This window comes from Melitaea cinxia, chromosome 15 (assembly GCF_905220565.1).
Source record: "Melitaea cinxia chromosome 15, ilMelCinx1.1, whole genome shotgun sequence".
Classification (NCBI taxonomy): Eukaryota; Metazoa; Arthropoda; class Insecta; order Lepidoptera; family Nymphalidae; genus Melitaea; species Melitaea cinxia.
This window is the reverse complement of record NC_059408.1, coordinates 16791244-16812543: the sequence shown is the minus strand read 5'-3', so window position 1 is coordinate 16812543 and position 21300 is coordinate 16791244. Positions and strand designations below refer to the sequence as shown.

Here is a 21300-nt window from a genome sequence, read left to right as displayed (position 1 = left end):
TTATTATCTATCCATTACTTATCTTGCATTCAAAATAAGTGGTGCCGACGCGCGACCGGCAAAGTACTCGTACTAAGATGGTACTGTCACGTCGCCGGTCGCACACGGGTCGGCCGGTCGAGGCTACGTCCGCATAGGGACGCAAGTAAAAGTTCACTTTATTTAAAATGAATGCAAGACATGTTTTCTAAGTCCATACTTTAAGCGGCTATCATGATATCAAATAACAACTAACTCTGCTAAGTCGATAAGACTCTCAGCAGTCATTAGACGCGAGCATTACAAATGCATTTGTAACGGTTTGAACAAGAAACCTTACAAATACTAAGATACAGTCACATTAAATGTTAAGTACTTTAGCGGAGATCAAAGAAATGTTTAAATAAATAATTGTGTTTGCTCGCAAACGAAAAAAAAACCGACTTCAATTACATCGACGAGTAATACAACGTAGATCGACGAAAAAATACTCAAGTAACTGCGCATTATCAAAGATTACTCAAAAAGTAGTTATCAGATCTCGATGAAATTTAAATGTGACCACATGATAAACTTCGGCTTTCGATTAAATTAAAAATCATTAAAATCGCTAAACCTAATAAAAAGTTATTGCGGATTTTCAAGAAGTTCCCTCGATTTCTCTGGGGTCCCATCATCAGATCCTGGTTTCCCTATCATGGTACTAAACTAGAGATATCTTCTTTCCAACAAAAAAAGAATTATCAAAATTGGTACACCTAGTAAAAAGTTATTGCGGATTTTCAAGAGTTTCCCTCGATTTCTCTAGGATCCCATCATCAGATCCTGGTTTCCTTATGATGGTACTAAACTTGGGATATCTCCTTTCCAACAAAAAAAAAAGAATTATCAAAATCCGTACATCCAGTAGAAAGTTATGCGGTATAATACAACGTAGGTCGACGAAAAAAGCGTCAAGTAAAAACGCATTATTAGATATAGCTCGAAAAGTAGTTGTTAGATCTCAAATAAATTTAAATGGGACCAATTGGCACACACCACCTTTCGATTGAAAGAAAATTTGTCGAAATCGCTCCACCGAGTCAAAAGTTCTGATGTAACATACATAAAAAAAAAAAAAAAAAAAAAAAAAAAAAAAAAAAAAATACAGTCGAATTGAGAACCTCCTCCTTTTTTGGAAGTCGGTTAAAAAAGTTGCGACAGATCGGAGTTCTGTCCTACGGCTTAATACTTCGAGGAGGGTTTTACTCTCAAGAGCTTCCGAAGGGCTCTTAAAACTGTTTTAATAAAATAAATATCACAACCTTTTAATGCTATAATACCGATATAATTATAATTGTCGTGTTTTAGGATAAGACTAGTTTCGTTCATGATACGTCCCTATTAAACTGGACTTTAAACAAATGCAATATTTTCGTTTGATGATGGGATCCCAGAGAAATCGAGGGGAAACCCTTGAAAATCCGCATAACTTTTTACTGGGTGTACCGATTTTGATGATTTTTAATTTAATCGAAAGCCGATGTTTATCATGTGGTCACATTTAAATTTCATCGAGATCTTATTACAACTTTTGGAGTAATCTTTGATAATACGTATTTACTTGACTATTTTTTCATCTACCTACGTTGTATTACTTGTCAATGTAATTGAAGTCGGCTTTTTTCGTTTGCCAGCAAACATAATTATATATTATTGTACAGTTGCTGTAACTTTGAAAATTGGACGAAAAAATCTAAAAACAAAATAAAACTTGAGCGATAAAGTTCAAGCAACGATCCTCTTTGCCTGAAATCTCTATCAAGGAGAGACCATTTTGCATATTATTAAGGCACGTATCACGCTTTTTGTAACTTCCCGGCCTACGCTCGTTGGCCGCGCATTAAGCCGGCGCCCGCCTCGATCGCTTTGACATGCTAATGTGGCCCAGGCGACTCCGACTGAGGATGTGTTTTTTCCCGCGTTCGATGCTTCGCTTTCCTGTTTATTCTGCGACGTTATTACATCTCTCCATGTCGAATGGAATAACGAAGCGCGGATAACAAAATCATTTGCACCACGCGACCTACTTTTGTATGTAACTCTTTGAGCGAATTGAAAGGATATTGAATTCGATATATTTATTTTACAAATACACAGCTATGGAATTCTTCTATTCCCGTACAACAAAATGTTAACGGCAAAAACATTTTTTTTTTTCAGGAAAAGTAAAAATCAATTTTGACAACAGTGTGAGAATCAAAGACATGGTTAATGAATTATTTATTACTGTTTTCCGAAAACAAAATATTACAATATTTAATTATTTATAGATAATTTAATAATAAGTGAAATATAATTATTACAATATCAGTCACCAGTCCGCCAGTCCACCGTGGTGACTATGTGCAACACACATGAATTCACACCATTTTTGTCCAGCAGTGGACTGCGATAGGTTGAAGTGATGATGATGATGATGATGATGAATAAGCATTGTTTCAGTAATTGAATGTTTTACTTCTTTAAGAATTAGTATATAACAAGGAAACGTCATTATTCAAAATTATTTATATATTTTTCCCTGCTAACATCGTTATATAAAGTGGAACATATTTTTGTATGGATTGGAAAAATTTTGTATCGTATGGGTAGGATTATGCAATTCAATAATAAAATGAAATTGTAATAATAATTGTGTTTGCAGCCAAACGAAAAAAAAACTGACTTCAATTATATCGACAAAGTATTACAACGTAGGTAGACGAAAAAATAGTCAAGTAAATACGTATTATCAAAGATTACTCCAAAAGTTGTAATCAGATCTCGATGAAATTTAAATGTGACCACATGATAAACATCGGCTTTCGATTAAATTAAAAATCATCAAAATCGGTACACCCAGTAAAAAGTTATGCGGATTTTTGAGTTTTCCTCGATTTATCTAGGATCCCATCATTAGATCCTGGTTTCCTTATTATGGTACCACACCAGGGATATTTCCTTTTCAACAAAAAAAGAATTATCAAAATTGCTTCATAAACGACGAAGTTATCCCTGAACATACATAAAAAAAATATATATATATATATACGGTCGAATTGAGTAACCTCCTCCTTTTTTGAGGTCGGTTAAAAATGTATACAAAAATATCACAATTTAGTTATAAATTAAAGGTACTAAAAAAAAAAACATTATTCGCTAAATATGATTTTAATGCTATAAAACTAAAATCATAAATCATATTTGAACTAGTTTTTTCTGAAAGGATTTTTTACAAGTGTTATGAAGTAACTGTCTAACTTACATTATATTTTTTCGAGCAGGCTAATGTTTCGGTACAATAAAGAACGTTATCGGGTTTTTTCGTAACTTTTAGAATAAGCGTAACATATCACAAAAAAATGTTCTTTGATATTACTTCGCGCGGGAGAGTTCTAGAACGACGATACTTAAAGTAAGTTAACTCCATTTCTAGGGTTGGCGATATCACGGACACATCAAATTCAAATTCAAAATATACATAATTCAAAAGGGCTTTAGTAAGTACTTTTCAACAGTTGCTTCATATATAACTACAGTTGGCTTTAAGAGGTTACTGGTTCCGCTTTTGTAAGTAGTAGTTTGATGTAGTCAATTAGGTATAGCTCTGTTCATTATTACCGTCTACTCAACTTAGTTATTCCTAGACGTACCTTTATATTAATAACAAAAACAAAATTCCGTATAGACTTAAAACCAGCTGACTACGTGGACAAAGAGATATTATTTACGCAAAGGAACACTGATAATTTAAGAGTTTTAAAGGTGATGTCGTAAATAAACACATTTTTGCGCTTACATTGCGAACGCTAGCTGAACCCTACGAGATAGATCAAAATAATGTACTACAATGTTTTAAACACATTACATTGCTGTGTGGTTACGGCATTAAAGAATATTGCCATCCCTCTCTTCCCGTGGGTGTCATAAGAGGCGACTATGGGATAGCACAGTTCCATTACCACCTTGGAACTTAAAAAGCCGAAAGACTGACGGCGGGATAGCCATCCAACTGCTGGCTTTGAAATACACAGGCTGAAGACGGGCAGCAGCGTCTTCGGTGCACCAAAGCCAGCCCTGCGGTCGCCAACCCGCCAGCCCTGCTGTCGCCAACCCGCCTGCCCAGCGTGGTGATTATGGGCAAAACACACGAGTTCACGCCATTTTTAGCTCGAACTCGCGAAGGCCTATGTCCAGTAGTGGACTGCGATAGGCTAATGTGAATGTTTTGAAGATCTAAGCTCACGGACAACGGGAAACAACTTTGTTTTTAACCGACTTCCAAAAAAGGAGGAGGTTCTCAATTCGACTGTATTTTTTTTTTTTTTTTTTTTTTATGTATGTTACATCAGAACTTTTGCCCGTGTGGACCGATTTCGACAAATTTTGTTTTAATCGAAAGGTTTTGTGTGCCAATTGGTCCCATTTAAATTTATTTGAGATCTAACAACTACTTTTCGAGTTATATCTAATAATGCGTTTTTACTTGACGCTTTTTTCGTCGACCTACGTTGTATTATACCGCATAACTTTCTACTGGATATACCGATTTTGATAATTCTTTTTTTGTTGGAAAGAGGATATCCCTAGTTTGGTACCATGATAACGAAACTAGGATCTGATGATGGGATCCCAGAGAAATCGAGGGAAACTCTCGAAAATCCGCAATAACTTTCTACTGGATGTACCGATTTTGATAATTCTTTTTTTGTTGGAAAGGGGATATCTGTAGTTTGATACCATGATAAGAAAACCAGGATCTGATGATGGGATCCCAGAGAAATCGAGGGAAACTCTTGAAAATCCGCTATAACTTTTTACTGGGTGTACCGATTTTAATAATTTTTAATTTAATCGAAAGCTGATGTTTGTCATGTGGTCACATATAAATTTTATTGAGATCTGATAACTACTTTTTGAGTAATCTTTGATAACGCGTAGTTACTTGACTATTTTGTCGTCGATCTACGTTGTATTACTCGTCGATGTAATTGAAGTCGGTTTTTTTTTCGTTTGCGAGCAAACACAATTATATACTATGTAATGATGACAAAGAAGCTGTGAACGTTGTATATAAAGACATTCTGAGTATATTTAGTATTTGCTTTGTAGTATATTTAGTAAATGCTTTTCACCCGCGCAAAGCCGGGGCGGGTCACTAGTTATATATAAAAAATAATTTTCATGTTTTATATATCATGACGACGACGTAAATTGTCAATCGCAATTTGAAATTATTATTTTAAGTGAAGATAAATTCCTACTTATTTTCTTTAAAATAATTACAATGTTTGTTCGAGAGATGTGATCAAAAGTCGAAGAATGTCACAAGGAGCCAGACTGTTCTTGTGAGATTAGCCACTCGTGAACCAATCGAGCGGATTTAATTTTATGAGCTCTCGAGTTCGCGCCGGATCGACGACGCACTTACGATTTATTTATGTACCATATGTAATTACATGTGAAATTGAATCACTTCGAGTGTTGCACTTGTTACAAGGAACTCTCCGACGATATAATTAGTGTCTGACTTAACTTAGACGTCTACATGTTTATGATTTATCAGAAGAAGAGAATGATGCCTCTATCTATACCAAGATATGAATTATTTTTATATTTTATATTTGTTTTGATTTTAGAGTTCTGTCGTTTTAATTAGTTGTAATTTGATTAAATTAATAAAATATTTGAATTTTTAAATATCACAGTTCTTAACGAGTAGTGTGCTGTGTGGTTATGACAGTAAAGAATATAGCCACCCCCTCTCTTCCCATGGGTGTCGTAAGAGGCGACTAAAGGATAACACAGTTCCACTACAACCTTGGAACTTAAAAAGCTGACCGACGGCCGGATAACCACCCAACTACAGGCTTTGAAATACATAGGCCGAAGACGGGCAGCAGCGTCTTCGGTTTGACAAAGCCCCAACCTGCCTGCTCAGCGTTGTGACTATGGGCAACACACATGAGTTCACGCCATTTTCGCCGCGAACTTGTGGAGGCCTATATCTAGCAGTGGACTGCAATAGGCTGAAGTGAGTAAGGAGTAGTAGTTCCAGACGAGTGTCGAAACTGACTGATACTTCTTTAATATATCAAAATCTACACTAAGATTTTATAAACAAAATAGTTTACAAACCGATTTCTGACTTATAATCCGAGGCTAAATACCTCAGTGGAGTGGAACAAATTGAAGGCAGCGAGTACGCCTGTTTGTCGTCGGTAAATAATTAAGCGGAATATGTACGGAACAGTAATTAATTCAGGCTCGAGGGACGGTTTATTATTTAATGCGGAGCAAGTTTAACCACGATGGCTGAAGCGTTGTACTGCAGTGGTATGTAGTAGTGATGATCGTTGGTAAGTCCCTCCATGCACGATATAGTGACTGCTGTATGATTTTATTGACAAAGTATTTTGTGATTGGCGCTGTCTTTGTTGTATTGTTATGTTGAGCGTTACATTGAGTTTTTTTTGAAGTGAAACTTTTCTAGAATCGTTGTGATTTGAAACTCGATGGAACGAAAATGGGACCCGATAAAGAAAGGAACTAGCCCGTTGGCGCAATTTGTAGTGACCCTACTTCTGTTCCGCGGATTGCGATTTCGATTCCCGCCTCAGTCTGGGTGTAATATTTGTATTTAGATATATATATATATATATATATATATATATATATATATATATATATTATTTCTCTGTATATATATAAAAAAATAGTTATAAGAGTTACAGGTAACACAAGCATTAAGTTGCTTACGATAGGAACAGACGACCGTGTGTGTATGTTATAAGATGAAAAGAATAAAAAAAAAGAAATATAAACATACAGTGATATGAAAGTAGATAGTGAGGTAGAATACATTATTAATCTGTACGATTTTATTTTTTTGTTACCCACACATTAGGAAATTCTAAACATTTTTTAATATCATATCAAAAATCGACCGTTCCTTCGGGGATTGAACCTGCATCTTCGACTAACCGTGTCGGTGCTCTAGCCAATTAAGCTATGGAACGATGTACCCGCTAAATTGAAATTTTTGGTATGATGATTTTCTATTCGGTCTAAGCGACCGTGGCGCCGTCCATAGTGAGCTCTTTACAGAAACCCGTAACTATTCAAAGTTTCATATTACAATGAACACGGTCAGTTGGAGATGCAGGTTCGATCACCGCTGGAACGGTCGATTTTGATATGATATTAAAAAATTCATTATCACTTAAAACGCATAAGTGACGCGTTTTGCATGGCGTTTACGATCTTTTTAACGAGACTGTAATCATAGTCGATAGAACAAATCGCACCGGCCTACCTTCCTTCGACTTTTTTACTGGCTCCCCAGTTTCTCGATTCGACAGAATTTTTTATTTATGTTACCTCAGAACTATTTACCGGGTGGACCGATTTTGATGATTTGTTTTGAAATTAAAAGGTGGTGCGTGTCATGTGGTGTCATTTAAATTTAATGGAGCGTAATTTTTAACGAGTAATTTTCGAGTTATATCTAATAATGCGTATTTATTTGATTATTTTCTCGGGTACCTACGATGTATTATATCATAACTATTTACTAGGTGTACCGATTTTAAATAATTCTTATTTTAATCGAAGACTGATGCTTGCATTGTCGTTTAATTTAAATTTGATAGAGATGTAATGATTACTTTCAGAGTAATCTTTGATAATGCGTATTTACTTGACTATTTTCTCGTCTACCTACGTTGTATTATTTGTCGATGAAAATGAAGTTAGTTTTTTTCGTTTGCCAGCAAACACAATTAAAAAACAAATACAGACGAATTGAGATCATCCTCTTTTTTGGAAGTCGGTTAAAAAGGCGGAAGCAGTAACAAGTTTAACGACTTTACAGTCAATAAACCTGACTGAAAGCAAACAAACCTTTTAAAGGAACTACTTTGTGAGAATTACTTCGCAAAAGATAATAGATATATTAAAATTTATTTCAATAATTGAATGTAAAAGAAAAAATTGTAACTTATATAACGTTATAAAAAGAAAAGTGTATAAATTATAAATTAATTAACTTAAAAAAATAATTCCAAGATATCTTGTAATTTTAATTAAGGTGTTTATATTAATTGTATATAGGTGCTCAACGCTTCTGATTAATATACATAAGGCGCTAAGTGCTGATTATATATTCTAGGAATGTTCGCATTCCAACTCGGTGGATACATAATTGCCGTTACGTGTACAGCGAACGATGACCACGATTGTCATATCTTATAACGCAAATCTGATATTTGGACTTATGACATAAGGGTCAATTTGCCATGAACTGTTTTGAAATCTGGTCAAGTGCGAAATTCAGGGCATACTTGGCTACGGATTTACGTGTACCTTGTACAGTGTGATTTCTAACTGAGTACCTATAAGATAAGTTGGAATTATTATCTAGTGGAGAAAGAGAAAAAGAAAATGTATGCTCGTACCTGTCTCTCTTCCTCCGTTCGCCTAACCCGATCACACTTTTCGTAACGCTCTCGTCACGCATTCACCAGCTTACTCGTTAAGTCAAGCGTGTTTAAAGAAGTTTTACTTCAATGGTCTTAATGGTGATTCGATTTCTAGAGAGCAAAATAAGCTTGGTACTAAGTTCTACAAGTATAACGACGTATTGTGCTTGTAATTCATTATAAGACAAAGTAATTTGAATTTGAGCATGGTCGCAATAAATGTAATGTGTTTTATTTATTTACAAACGAGATACGAGTATTATTTATTCAGTAAAACTTAACAACATAATTGAGAAATTTTATTTAAAGATAATCCGTCAAATATTACTTATGTGAAAACTGTTTACTCAATTGTAATGTGCTTTCAGATGTATATTGTTGAAATTCCGAAATAATACACAAGTCATTACTACTCTTGAATTTACCACTGATCGAAATTTATGCGGTCTTAACATCGGTTACGACTAAAGATTGTAGTTGATGCAGCAGTCACAGCAGCTGACTGACGTGATAGCGGTTACGAGTTCGATCACCGCAGGTAACATTAACTGAGGTAGGGCACAGCGGGAATGTCCTTCGACCTTACAGAAGACCACAGCTAAATAACACTGTTTTCAAGCAGTATTGTGTTCCTGTTGGTGAGTGAGGTGACCAGAGCTATTGGGGGATTGGGGATTGGGTCGGCAACGCGCTTGCGATGCTTCTGGTGTTGCAGGCGTCTATAAGCTACGGTAATACTATAATCTCTTACCATCAGGTGAGCCGTACGCTTGTTTGCCGAACTAGTGATATATAAAAAAAAACAATTATTTGTATAGGTCTTACAAATACTTGGCGTGATCTAGGTATCATTGCTTATGTGTTATGGCTGTATGTTTCGCGACCTTAGACACAGGATTTAGTGCAGATGAATTTATGAAGCGTTACTTATTTATTATTTATAAAACTATTCTAGCCCAACATTATCTCACCCTCAAAGCTTTCGAGAATCGGACGGTAATAGTTAAATTTTTAATCTATCTCATCTGGTATATTCTGAATAAAACATGAATATGCTTTGCATATTTCTTGCATTTGTTGATATATCTCCGTGTACAAGTTGCGCAGGAAGCCGTTGCTTACATTGTGATACAGCGTTCGTTGTCCGAACGCACTGGAATACAACTCATTTACATACAAATTTTAAATGAATTTCCCTCGGAAATTTTATACTTATATGGTTTGAAATGAAAATTCTTTTTCGTATACAATAGTGTCTTATAAGTAAATTTTAAAATTGCGTCATAATTTTTATTGCACATTTCTCTAGGTCAGTTTTAAAAATAAACTTCCAACATCACTTTCTCGTCTTTGTGAATTTTATTTCACTTGGAAGATTCGTTGAGATGGGGTGGTTTTATATACATATAAATAAAATTGGAATGTCTGTTTGTAATATTAAAATAACCGATTTTCACTTATTGCATATGGATCTATACACGGTACATATACCAAAATAATACTTTTTACAATTTTTGTCTGTCTGTCTGTCTTTCTATTTGTTCCGGCTAATCTCTGAAACGGCTGGGCCGATTTCGACGGGACTTTCACTGGCAGATAGCTGATGTAATAAGGAGTAACTTAAGCTACTTCTATTTTAAAAATGTATTTATTATATGACTCTGCGAACTGAACAATTACTTTTTTGTTAAATTTCACGCGAACGAAGACGCGGGCACAGCTAGTGTGTAATATTGTAAAATATTGCTCAGTGTGCCGTATTTGCAGTCCTCAATATTTTAAGGTTAAAATAGGTATATATATCCTAATTCTTACCATATGTAAGCAGTTTAATCGAGTAATACATACTTTCGAAATATTTGATGACAGTGGCTTTCTTGATTTTAATATCCAGTAGTTAATCAGAATTACTTATTATATTACTGTAACATTTTACCTCCATCGACTGAAAACGATTGGTAATTTATTTTCATTAACGTTAATCTTTTTCTTTTCCTTAACTTCCACACCTTCCTTTTAAACCTTTGTTATAAATTCCTTAATCTGCAATTACATCAACCGCAGCTAATCAAATTTTTACACATCACCTGATATTAATAACCCTGCATATTTCAAACCACTTTAAACCCACGAATAAAATAGCCAACGCTTATAAAATGGCAGTAAAAACCCTTCAAACAATTGAACAGAGTTTCGTATTAAATTAGAGAGGAGAGATAAATAAACCGGCGGATGTTACAATCTACCGGAGTCTATAAATCTCGTCGGAATTAAGACGTAATAAAAACATGTCTGCGGTCATTAATAACGCACTCCGGTCGACCTCTCGCCGCCACGCGCGCTCTCCGAGAGAATTTGGATATGTTCAGTATTTTCTCTAGATACAGAATTTCGGTATCTTGATGATGTTTTATTTATTTTTATGTTACCACACATTAAGAAATTCTAAACATTTTTAAATATCGAATCAAAAATTAACCGGTCGCTTAGAGCCGAATATAAAAATCATCATATCAAAAATTTTGATCTAGCGGGCACATCATTCGATTGCTTAATTGGCTAGACCATTGACACGGTCAGTCGGAGATGCAGGTTTTTCAGACTTCAATATAAATATTGAGAAGTAAAAGTGTGATCGAAGTTTTAAACAGACATAGATACCGGTACCTTTAGTATATTTTTAATCGTTTTCAGTCTGAAAATAGTTTAGCATTTAATTTTATTTCAGGAGAATTTTAATAATCTTCAACTTTTAAAAAAGTATTTGAAGAACTTTTTTTATAAAAGTAAAGGTGAAGGTTCCTTGGAATTTAGAAATTTAGTGCAAAAAAAATTTTTTTAATGTACTCAAATTTATTTACGATTGCTAAAATTGGCATTCTTTCCACCTTTTTAACCGACTTTCAAAAAAGGAGGAGGTTCTCAATTCGACTGTATTTTTTTTATATTTTAATGTTCACACGGGGATTAACGCGAATTAAATATCAGAATAGGCACCTTCCGGTTGACTTACAGAATAGGGACATAATAAGTGTTGTGTGTCGCGGTACAACTGACAATAATCACGAGTTGAGGGTGGATGAAGAAACATCTACCCTGACAGCGGAGTCGTGACATCGCTGGATCAGTCTGCCTGCGACCACGGCTGGTGTAACCTGGCCGAAACGTCAGGCCTCAAGGTAATATATTTTACCTTAAAAAAATTTTGTTCGCGTTAATCCCCGTGTGAACATTAAAATATAATAATGCAACGCGAAAGTTTAAAAGTTGTATTTTTTTTTTTTTTTATAATGTATGTTACATCAGAACTTTTGACTGGGTGGAGCGATTTCGACAAATTTTCTTTTAATCGAAAGGTGGTGTGTGCCAATTGGTCCCATTTAAATTTATTTGAGATCTAACAACTACTTTTCGAGCTATATCTAATAATGCGTTTTTACTTGACGCTTTTTTCGTCGACCTACGTTGTATTATACCTCATAACTTTCTACTGGATGTACCGATTTTGATAATTCTTTTTTTGTTGGAAAGGAGATATCTCAAGTTTAGTACCATAATAAGGAAACCAGGATCTGATGATGGGATCCTAGAGAAATCGAGGGAAACTCTTGAAAATCCGCAATAACTTTTTACTGGGTGTACCAATTTTAATAATTCTTTTTTTGTTGGAAAGAAGATATCCCTAGTTTAGTACCATGATAAGGAAACCAGGGTCTGATGATGGGATCCCAGAGAAATCGAGGGAACTTCTTGAAAATACGCAATAACTTTTTATTAGGTGTACTGATTTTAATGATTTTTAATTTAATCGAAAGCCGATGTTTATCATGTGGTCACATTTAAATTTCATTGAGATCTGATAATTACTTTTTGAGTAATCTTTGATAATGCGTTGTTACTTGACTATTTTTTCGTCGATCTACGTTGTATTATACGATGATATATATATACGATGTAATTGAAGTCGGTTTTTTTTTCGTTTGCGAGCAAACACAATTATTATAGTTAGTGACGTGAAGATTCAATCCCGTTTCTTCATATGAGACCAGACATTTGGCCCAAGCCAAACAATGGCACACTAGCAGCCTATTACATCATATTTAATACTATAAAAATTTGAAGCATTCACATTGTCTTTATAAAAAAAAGTACCAGGAGATAAATATGACATTTATTCATATTTAATTCATTTAAATTTGAATACGTTAAGATATTTAATATATTTCAATTTACACCTTAAATCGTGAATATTTTAAATGATAAAAACCCGCTCCGTGCGAGCGTCTGAGCGTTCTTTCAATTATTTATCTGCACTCGACGCTGCAGCTCCACAAACAGACTGCGGACGACGCGAGCGCGGATCATGAATATTTTGATCGAATATATCTACGTTACAGTTGTGACGGTATGGACAGTTCAGCCTGTAACATCCCACTGCTGGGCATTTTCTCTTTCATCATGTAGAAGAAGGGTCGGAGCCCCGCCACGCTGCTACACTGCGGGTTAGGGGATATATTCCTGTAGCGACATCTATCTCGCCACATACGAACTAAAACTGACGTGTCTTACATCGCGATATTAAACTTATCCGTGCGGTCGATGATATACATCCTCCCTTTTCAATGGTGGTTGAGTGAACTTTGCACCCTGTTCCTCACACCTCCGATTTCCCTTATATGAGTAACGATCGCTATCAGATCTTTGAGGGATAACAACCGGGACAGCTTAACGTGCTCTCCGAGGCACGGGGGGGACTCGCAATATATAATAATAATAATATTCATTACGGAACTAGTAACATGCTAAAATTGAATGTACTCCGCTCAGATAAAAGTGGTTGGACCTAAGTAGAGAAAGAGGCCAGCTATACGACCTTATAAACTGAATCAATCAGTTAATCAGATAAACTAAAATAATATGTAATAGTTTACAAAAGGAGAACCAGTCTTGACAATCTTGTATAAAAACACGAAATACTTAAATAATAATTTTGCTTCCAACGGCTTATGACAAATATTTTTGTAATAGATGAAAGACTTCTTAAGTTACTGTTCAAATATTATAAAATATTAAGTAGGTAATTTTAATTGGAAAAACCACATTTGTAAGAAAACGCGACGTGTCATGTAACCTATCTGTAACCTTCTACGTTGGACTGAAATCAAATATTTCGGTTACCAGCCTATGTTCAGAAGTATTATTTTGCATTACATCCAGTTATTTTCAGAACACAAGACATCACACATCGTATTTAAAATGCACGCTCAGAGAAACAGTAATATCCTCGGGCTCCAAATGGTCACTCATGCGAAGACCAGTCAACTGGCGTCGCCATTTCATTGTTTTCCCACTAGACAACATAGAAAAAGTCTTCCTGATTTAAAAGTAAAATAATTGAAATTTATGCCATGTTTGTATATTTAATGAACTGCAAAACTGAACTTTGAAAGTACATTCACGTTCCTTTGTATTACAGTAATTAAAAAATCCAAAAAAAAAATAAGTTCTTGCCAATATTTTGGGAACGATAAACGAATATAATTTCGTAAAAATTGAGCTCAAGAACCTAAAAATGTACGTTTTATGGTTCGAAAGAGTTATAATCATTAACTTTTTTTAATTTTATACCTAACTTAAATTTGTTGCCACAGCGAAAAAAATCAGAGGAAAGTTTTAGTACGTTTAATACCACGGTCAAATAAACCGATGTGAGTATTTAAACTGGGTTTTATATCCTTACAGTACGCTGCAAGGGCGTGTAAAGTAAATAGTTATGAATAAATATAGGCGAGAGATTCGGCCCCACGCGAATAAGACACAATGGAAGAGATTTTCGGATTCCGATCTCCCTTTTGTTAAAAAAACAGGGTGATTTAAATTGAAAAAGAAAGTGGAGTATTTCCGGCAAACAATACGAGGCGATAGAACAGAAATTTTATATTCCAGATGCGTCCTGCACCGCGCCGCGCCGCCCGCGGAGCGCCTGCGGGCTGCGTTTACACTAAACAAAAAATATTTAGCAAATCGTACAAAAAACAGTCCGTGTGGACCGGACTGGAGCTTACTTTAAGAACAAAAAAAAACGAGTGTGTGTCAGCTCCGCGCACGGCTGGAATTTACTATTTCAAATCGACATTGTCTAAATAGGCACAAAAAGGCTTACTAGTCTAAGAAAAAGATTAACACCATTATAGACTGAGGTGATCCTGGCCGAGTCAACTATAAACCAAACTCACTAAATTCGCTGCAGTACCACCACAATACTCTTGAAACTAAGCCTAAAAAATAAAAATGAATATGACTCAACGAGATAGGTGGTGTTAGCGTAAACGACACAATGTCCCTTTCATGGAAGTTACCAATTTCGTTCGCTCCCAATCACCGGTAGTGGAGCCGGCGACGAACAGGCCATCTATCTAGCGAACGGGACACGAGTGTACGGCTTCACGGTACACTTTGTCAATGGCTTATACTACCTGATAACCTTTGTTTTGGGTGTATCTTGACCAATAAAAATATGTGTTTATTAAAAATATTTGTTTTAAATGTGTATTAGTTATCCGCCAACCCGCATTGAAGTAGCGTGGTGGATTAAGCTCTGATCCTTCTCCTACATGGGGAGAGAGGCCTATGCCCAGCAGTGGGATGTTACAGGCTGAAGCGATGCAAAGATTATTCTCAAACTAGAAGTACACATATTTTGAAACAGTCTGGTTATTTTACACAGTCTACGAAGATGAAAAAAAGCTGATTTATTTTTGGTATTTTATATAAATACATGCGAATACCATAACACAGAAAGGAAAAGTTTACTTTGCGCAGTCGGAAACTTGGAGTTACAATTTTGTTATTCATTTCGTGTTTGTAATGAGATTAGTACAATTTACATCAAAACAATAATATACTTTGTGAATAAATTGTTAGAGATGTAATTCACAAAAAGAAAAAAGCTTTTTTAGACAAATATTTTTTAATTTTATATTTTTTGAACTGTCCACACGACACAACGAGTTTAGGACCGTCAGAAGAAAAAAACAAACATTACAATATTACCAGAATATAGCCCTATTGTTGCTATGATAAAAATAAAATAGAGTCATATAAGATACATCTCACGATCGCTCTGGTGTAATGGTGAGTAGCGGGTTCGATTTTCGCTTGAAGTGGATATTTGTGTTTATTCAAATATTCCGATCTGGTTGTTAGTTCTTGTGGGTCTCCCTACCGTGCCTCTTGGAGCATGTTTAGCTGTCTGTCCTGGTTGTTATCATAAATAGTTGATAGCGATCGTTAATTCATCATATGGGAACATATCCGCCAACACACAGCAGAGTAGCGTAGTGGATTAAGCTTCAATCCTTCTCCTACATGGAAAAAGAGGCCCAGCAGTGGGATATTACAGGCTGAAACGATATAGATTACAAATTCACGAGAAATTTAATTATTTATCGACTCAATCTTAGCATGTGTATATTTTGTGTTATAAATGAGTACCACTGGCTCTTAGTAATTATTTTTTTAATTTATTATGATTCTCCGCTTGTCATTTTCATTACATAATTACAATGAGCAAACTTTATATATAAAAAACAAAACAACATTAAAATAAACATTTTTGAATATCATATCAAAAATTGACCGCTCCAGCGGGATTCGAACCCGCGTCTCCGACTGACCGTGTCGGTAACATTGTACATTGTAACATGTAAACATTAAAATACTCATTTAGAAAAGACAGTTTTTGAACAATGAGGTTTCAAGTAACACTTATCTCAATAATTATTATATTAAAATTTAGAACAAAAATATTCGAAAAATACAGCCAAAAACACACGGTGAGAAAGCGTCCCATACATACGAACGAAATCGATGTAACCATTTGCAGTAAAATGTAATAGTAGCAATTTTCAGAGAACCCGTTTTAGTGTAAAAGAAAAAAAAAACCAAAATCGCGGCCATAAATCGCTTGTGTATAGCGTCATAATCTCTCGGAATGAATGTCGGTAAACATTTGAACACACATGAGGGTCATTAATACCTCGTGATTGAGTTTTCCTTTGTGGGGCAGAATATGAACCTTTAATTTTGGGGACAGGAATCGAATAAGTAGGTGATCGATATTTTTGTATTTATTACTGGGTGTGCGAGGGTGCTGATTCTCTCATTATTGGTTTTAGAATTTGCTTTGAACAGAATATGACGCACGTGGACTGTTTGCTTATAGTGTAAAATTGAAAACAACATTATTGGTATATTCGTAGCTTATGATAATGTATATGTGTCATTAATTACGTGGATTAATACTTTAGGATTCCCTAAACTTTGTTTTTAAAGTACATTTACTTATTGTACATTTTAAATTAAAACTGAAATTGTATGAGAATTTTTAAAATAAAATTTTATCCATTACTAGGAAGAGTGACTTTGGACAGCATTTCTTGAATGTATCTTTTGGTTTATTTTGGATTATAAGCACCATCGTTTGGGTATTTACACATACATCAGCGTATCGCACACCACTGCTGGACATAGGCCTCCACAAGATCGCGCCAAATATGACGTGAACTCATGTGTTTTGCCCATAGTCACCACGCTGGGCAGGCTGGTTGGTGGCCGTGGTACTGGCTTTGTCGCACCGAAGTCGCTGCTGCCCGTCTTCGGCCTGTGTATTTCAAAGCCAGCAGTTGGATGGTTATCCCGCCATCGGTCAGCTTTTTAAGTTCCAAGGTGATAGTGGAACTGTGTTATCCCTTAGTGACCTCTTACGACACCCACGGGAGGGCCGTAACTACAAAGTCTATGGGTATTTACATGTTCAACGTGATTCTTTAAATTGGCATAACTTTTTTATTTATTTACGAACCGATTGACATGAAACAAACGCTAAATGTTAAGTGGACAAGTCGCTTCTAAGATTAGCGCGCGCAAACATATTACATTTTTATTATATTTATTGATAAAAACAATTAAAGTAGCTTTGAAATAAATGACATTTTTATCATCACTTTAGCCTATCGCAGTCCACTGGTGGATATCGGCATTTTATGTTACGTAAATGTCTACGTAATTCACATATCAAACATCGCTAGAATTATTTGCTTATTACAACCTAAAAACAGAGCTTAGAAAACATATAAACAAAACTGGAACAAGCGTTACATACGAGTACAAACCGCACTATCGTGGGTTCAATCGTTTGGTCGCCATTGACGCTGGTGATACCGACCGGGACTATTTTTATAAACGAAAATAATTTCCGACTGAAAGCCTATGAAAAGATATCAAATATCAATTTCGCTTGACCACGGGCCGATCGCTTTGGTCGCCACACGCTCAGCGTATGCTGACGTATTATATGCGGTAAAGAAAAAAATTATAGCAAAAAATTTGCAGATATATTGTTAATTATTATAAGTTATACATTACTAGCTGGGTGGGCACTTTTACAGGTGTAAGGAAAGAAATTTTATGAAGAAAAATATTGTGCTATTGTAAAATTATAAACTTTAACCAATCGTTTTAAACATTAACCAATTGTTATTAAAAAAAGTTAAAATTATTTTTACGGATATCATTATTTTGTTTGAAAATAAACACGATTCTAAGCTCTGTGCGTCTTCAGCGTCTCAGCGCAAGTTGCGCTTATACACCAGCTCGGAGCGTGGAAGCCAAATATTACTATGATTTGTTGTTGATGGTCAATTTCAATTTGTATTTTGCCATTATTCACAGTTACTATGGCGTTTAGTAGTTTAACTGCGACGTAACTAGTAATATCATTGTATATGATGTGAGTTATTGAATAAATTAGCTGTTTGTTATTTTCCTGTTATTTTATTGATTTTGTTTATGTGCTATAAAATGTACGATAAATTGTATTTTCATTAAAACTTAGAGAAACTTAGTAAATTTGATCCAACGCAGAATTATTTGTGTATGAAGAATATAAATGTAGACAAAAGTTCTTACTGAAGTGTTTTCAGTATCAATTAAAAACATTCAAATGAAATTCAATTTTAAAAATCAATAAGATGTGTTTAATTTTTTTTGTACATTATAATTTAAGTAACTACCATAATATATAAGCTAACTATATAATAGTTTGTCTTTCTAAAAATACCTTTACGTAATTATCATTGTAAAATAAAATAATTATAATATGATGTGGATATTTATATAGTTAAAGACGCCACAGCAACTGAAAATTCATGGTCTCGGGTTCAATTATCACAGATAACATTTTTCCCAAATATGTGGCAATAGAATCTAGGCATCTGTTCATGTGCCTTGTGGGGTTTCAGAACTCCGATAAAATCAAATGTGATGTTGAAATCATTCGAAACAAAATTCTTAATTAATAAACGTATATTCATATAACTTGTAAATTTAATCATGTAACGGAATTGTTAAATGTAATCTTCCACGAAAGTGATACAAACGACAAACACAAAATTATTTAAATAATACTAAGGTGTAATGTTCTCCTAGATTAGCGGAGCACTTTGACACGTGACTCGGAAAAGAGCCACTTTCTAATACACGTAGCTCTTAATGCTACTGCGATAAAGTTCACATTTGTAGAACAAACTTTATTTCCTCGAGAGGTATTTACCGCGAAGCATCTCGGTCAAGCGTCCTCGTCTCAAAGATGTATGATACGACGAGGGAGCGTTTTATGCGACGCCATTATGAGGTAATAAGACTAAATATCACAATTAATTATCAGTGGGCTTCGTTTTGTGAGCAAACGTTGTCATTATTTAAAGAAGGGAGTTAAGTTGCGATGACAAGTCGAGTACACGACAAAAGGAGAAAGGGTAATAAATAGGTTGTTATCTGGGTGGGTAACGCAGATTTCAGTGCAGGATGGTATAGTGAGAAAATTGCGTTGCTTTAGAATAAAATCCCAAAAATATGTATCCATAATCGGCTGAGTAGTAAGTAAGCATTTTGGATTAAGTTTTAACTCGGTGCCTTACAAAAAAAAATTCAAAATAATATCTCAAAAAGTAGCTTGCTTTATTACGCGATTATACTGCGATTTATAAGCGCGAATTCGTGAATAATAAAATTCTTGAATATTCCAAAGATTTGAAATAGTTTTAAATAATTAAAAGATAAAATATGACTTCTAATAAATTGACCACAATTATAATATAACATTAATATTTTCACTTTGGCTTAACGGTGTACTTATATTTTATAAGTACAACTCACGAAATCACATAAAATTTTACGTAGTAAGTACGTTTTCGCGGAAAAATTAAACAGGCGACAAAAACTTTTTCGAACTGTTATGCTTCCATATGAACTCCAGATGACCTCTTTCTTTTAATATGCAACATGCACGGACCTCGAACAACTCGGAGCACATAAAACTGTAATCGAAACTGAAACGAGATAAAATCGAGTTAAATGGAATATCGTAGAGGCAATTAAAACAAGTCAGACAGAGGGGCTTGATGGAATTATTAGAGATGCACTAAAAACAGAAATATGACGAGTTGGCGGGGCGGAGTTGGACGGTTGGCGTATTGGCCAAACGACAGATTTGAACGGAATTTCGTTAAACGAATTTTAACAGTATTTATTATTTGATAACCAGAAATTTAAAATTTCAATCTATTATTAATGAGAATAGGAAATAATTACTAAAAGTTTAGATCGAATTATTATAATTAAAACTAAATTTAGTTTCAATTTTCCAATGAACCCAACTGTTTGTGAGACGTCGTATACTGGTAAACAGTTTTAAAAGAATATAAATATTTTTAATAATAAGTAAAGACTTTATACTCAATGGTGCCTTGCAGAATTGTCTCCCGGGTCCAAACCGCGACAAACATCTATATAGCCACAACAAATGTCTTGCATGAGCGGGGATCAAATCCGCAACGCTGTGACCGTTGCGCCAACGTCTCGTCTTTTGAGGAGGTCAATATCGACATCCTCAACCTTTGGTTCGGCTTTAGTACATCTTGATTTGTACGATTTTATTTTTGTGTTACCCACACATTGGGGAATTCTAAACATTTTAATATCATATCAAAAATTTCGATCTAGCGGGTACATAGTTCCATAGCTTAATTGGCTAGAGCACCGACACGGTCAGTCGGAGATGCAGGTTCGATCCCCGCTGGAACGATCGATTTTTGATATGATATTAAAAAATGTTTAGAACATCTTGATTTTCTTCATTTAGTATTGGAATATTGGTGAGTTGGTTTTGGTATGTTGGCGTGTTCAGCGACGCGAACAGTGTCGATGCGCCGTAAAATGAACGCTGCGACGCCGCAGGGAATACTTGCATTGAATCCGGCCCGCGACGCGACTGATACTCGTACAACTGGTTCGTTACTGTTATAATGAATTGAAAACTAGCTGCTAGTCGGGATAATTTGAAATTAAAACTAAACTTACGAAATTATTTGTTTATGCACATTTAGTTGATGTGAAATTTTCATAAAAAAACGGTTAGCGTTGGAAAACTGTCAGTCAGTCAGTGGAGCCTATTGCAGTCCACTGAGGAACAATGTTAGTTTTACTCCTTCTCAACCCCCTTTTTCACCTTCTTGCTCTCTTTTTTCGTGTGAAAACTCATTATGACCTTACGTCTTTTGTCTTTCGCATCCTTTCTACCTTTTTATATCTAATGTTATACTTATAAGTATAGAGAAGAATTGTTTTTATATTTGAACAAATGAATGCAACATAAAGTCAGAACAATATTCAAAAAATTTATATAAAGGTTTTAATAACTCCCTGTAACCCTTACTTTTTTTACTAAGAAAGCACTCTGAAAGACTCCAACTCGCAAGTA

The 21300-nt window shown here is 34.9% G+C and overlaps 1 long non-coding RNA gene across 1 annotated transcript; it reads right to left on the bottom strand.

Annotated features, from left to right (window-relative positions):
• Positions 1–2233: 2233 nt before the first annotated feature.
• On the bottom strand, positions 2234–11676 carry LOC123660516. The gene is made up of 3 exons (XR_006744214.1): positions 11547–11676; positions 5082–5084; positions 2234–2247 (listed from the first exon to the last, which is right to left on the bottom strand). It is a non-coding gene; the product is annotated as an uncharacterized LOC123660516 (long non-coding RNA).
• Positions 11677–21300: the final 9624 nt, after the last annotated feature.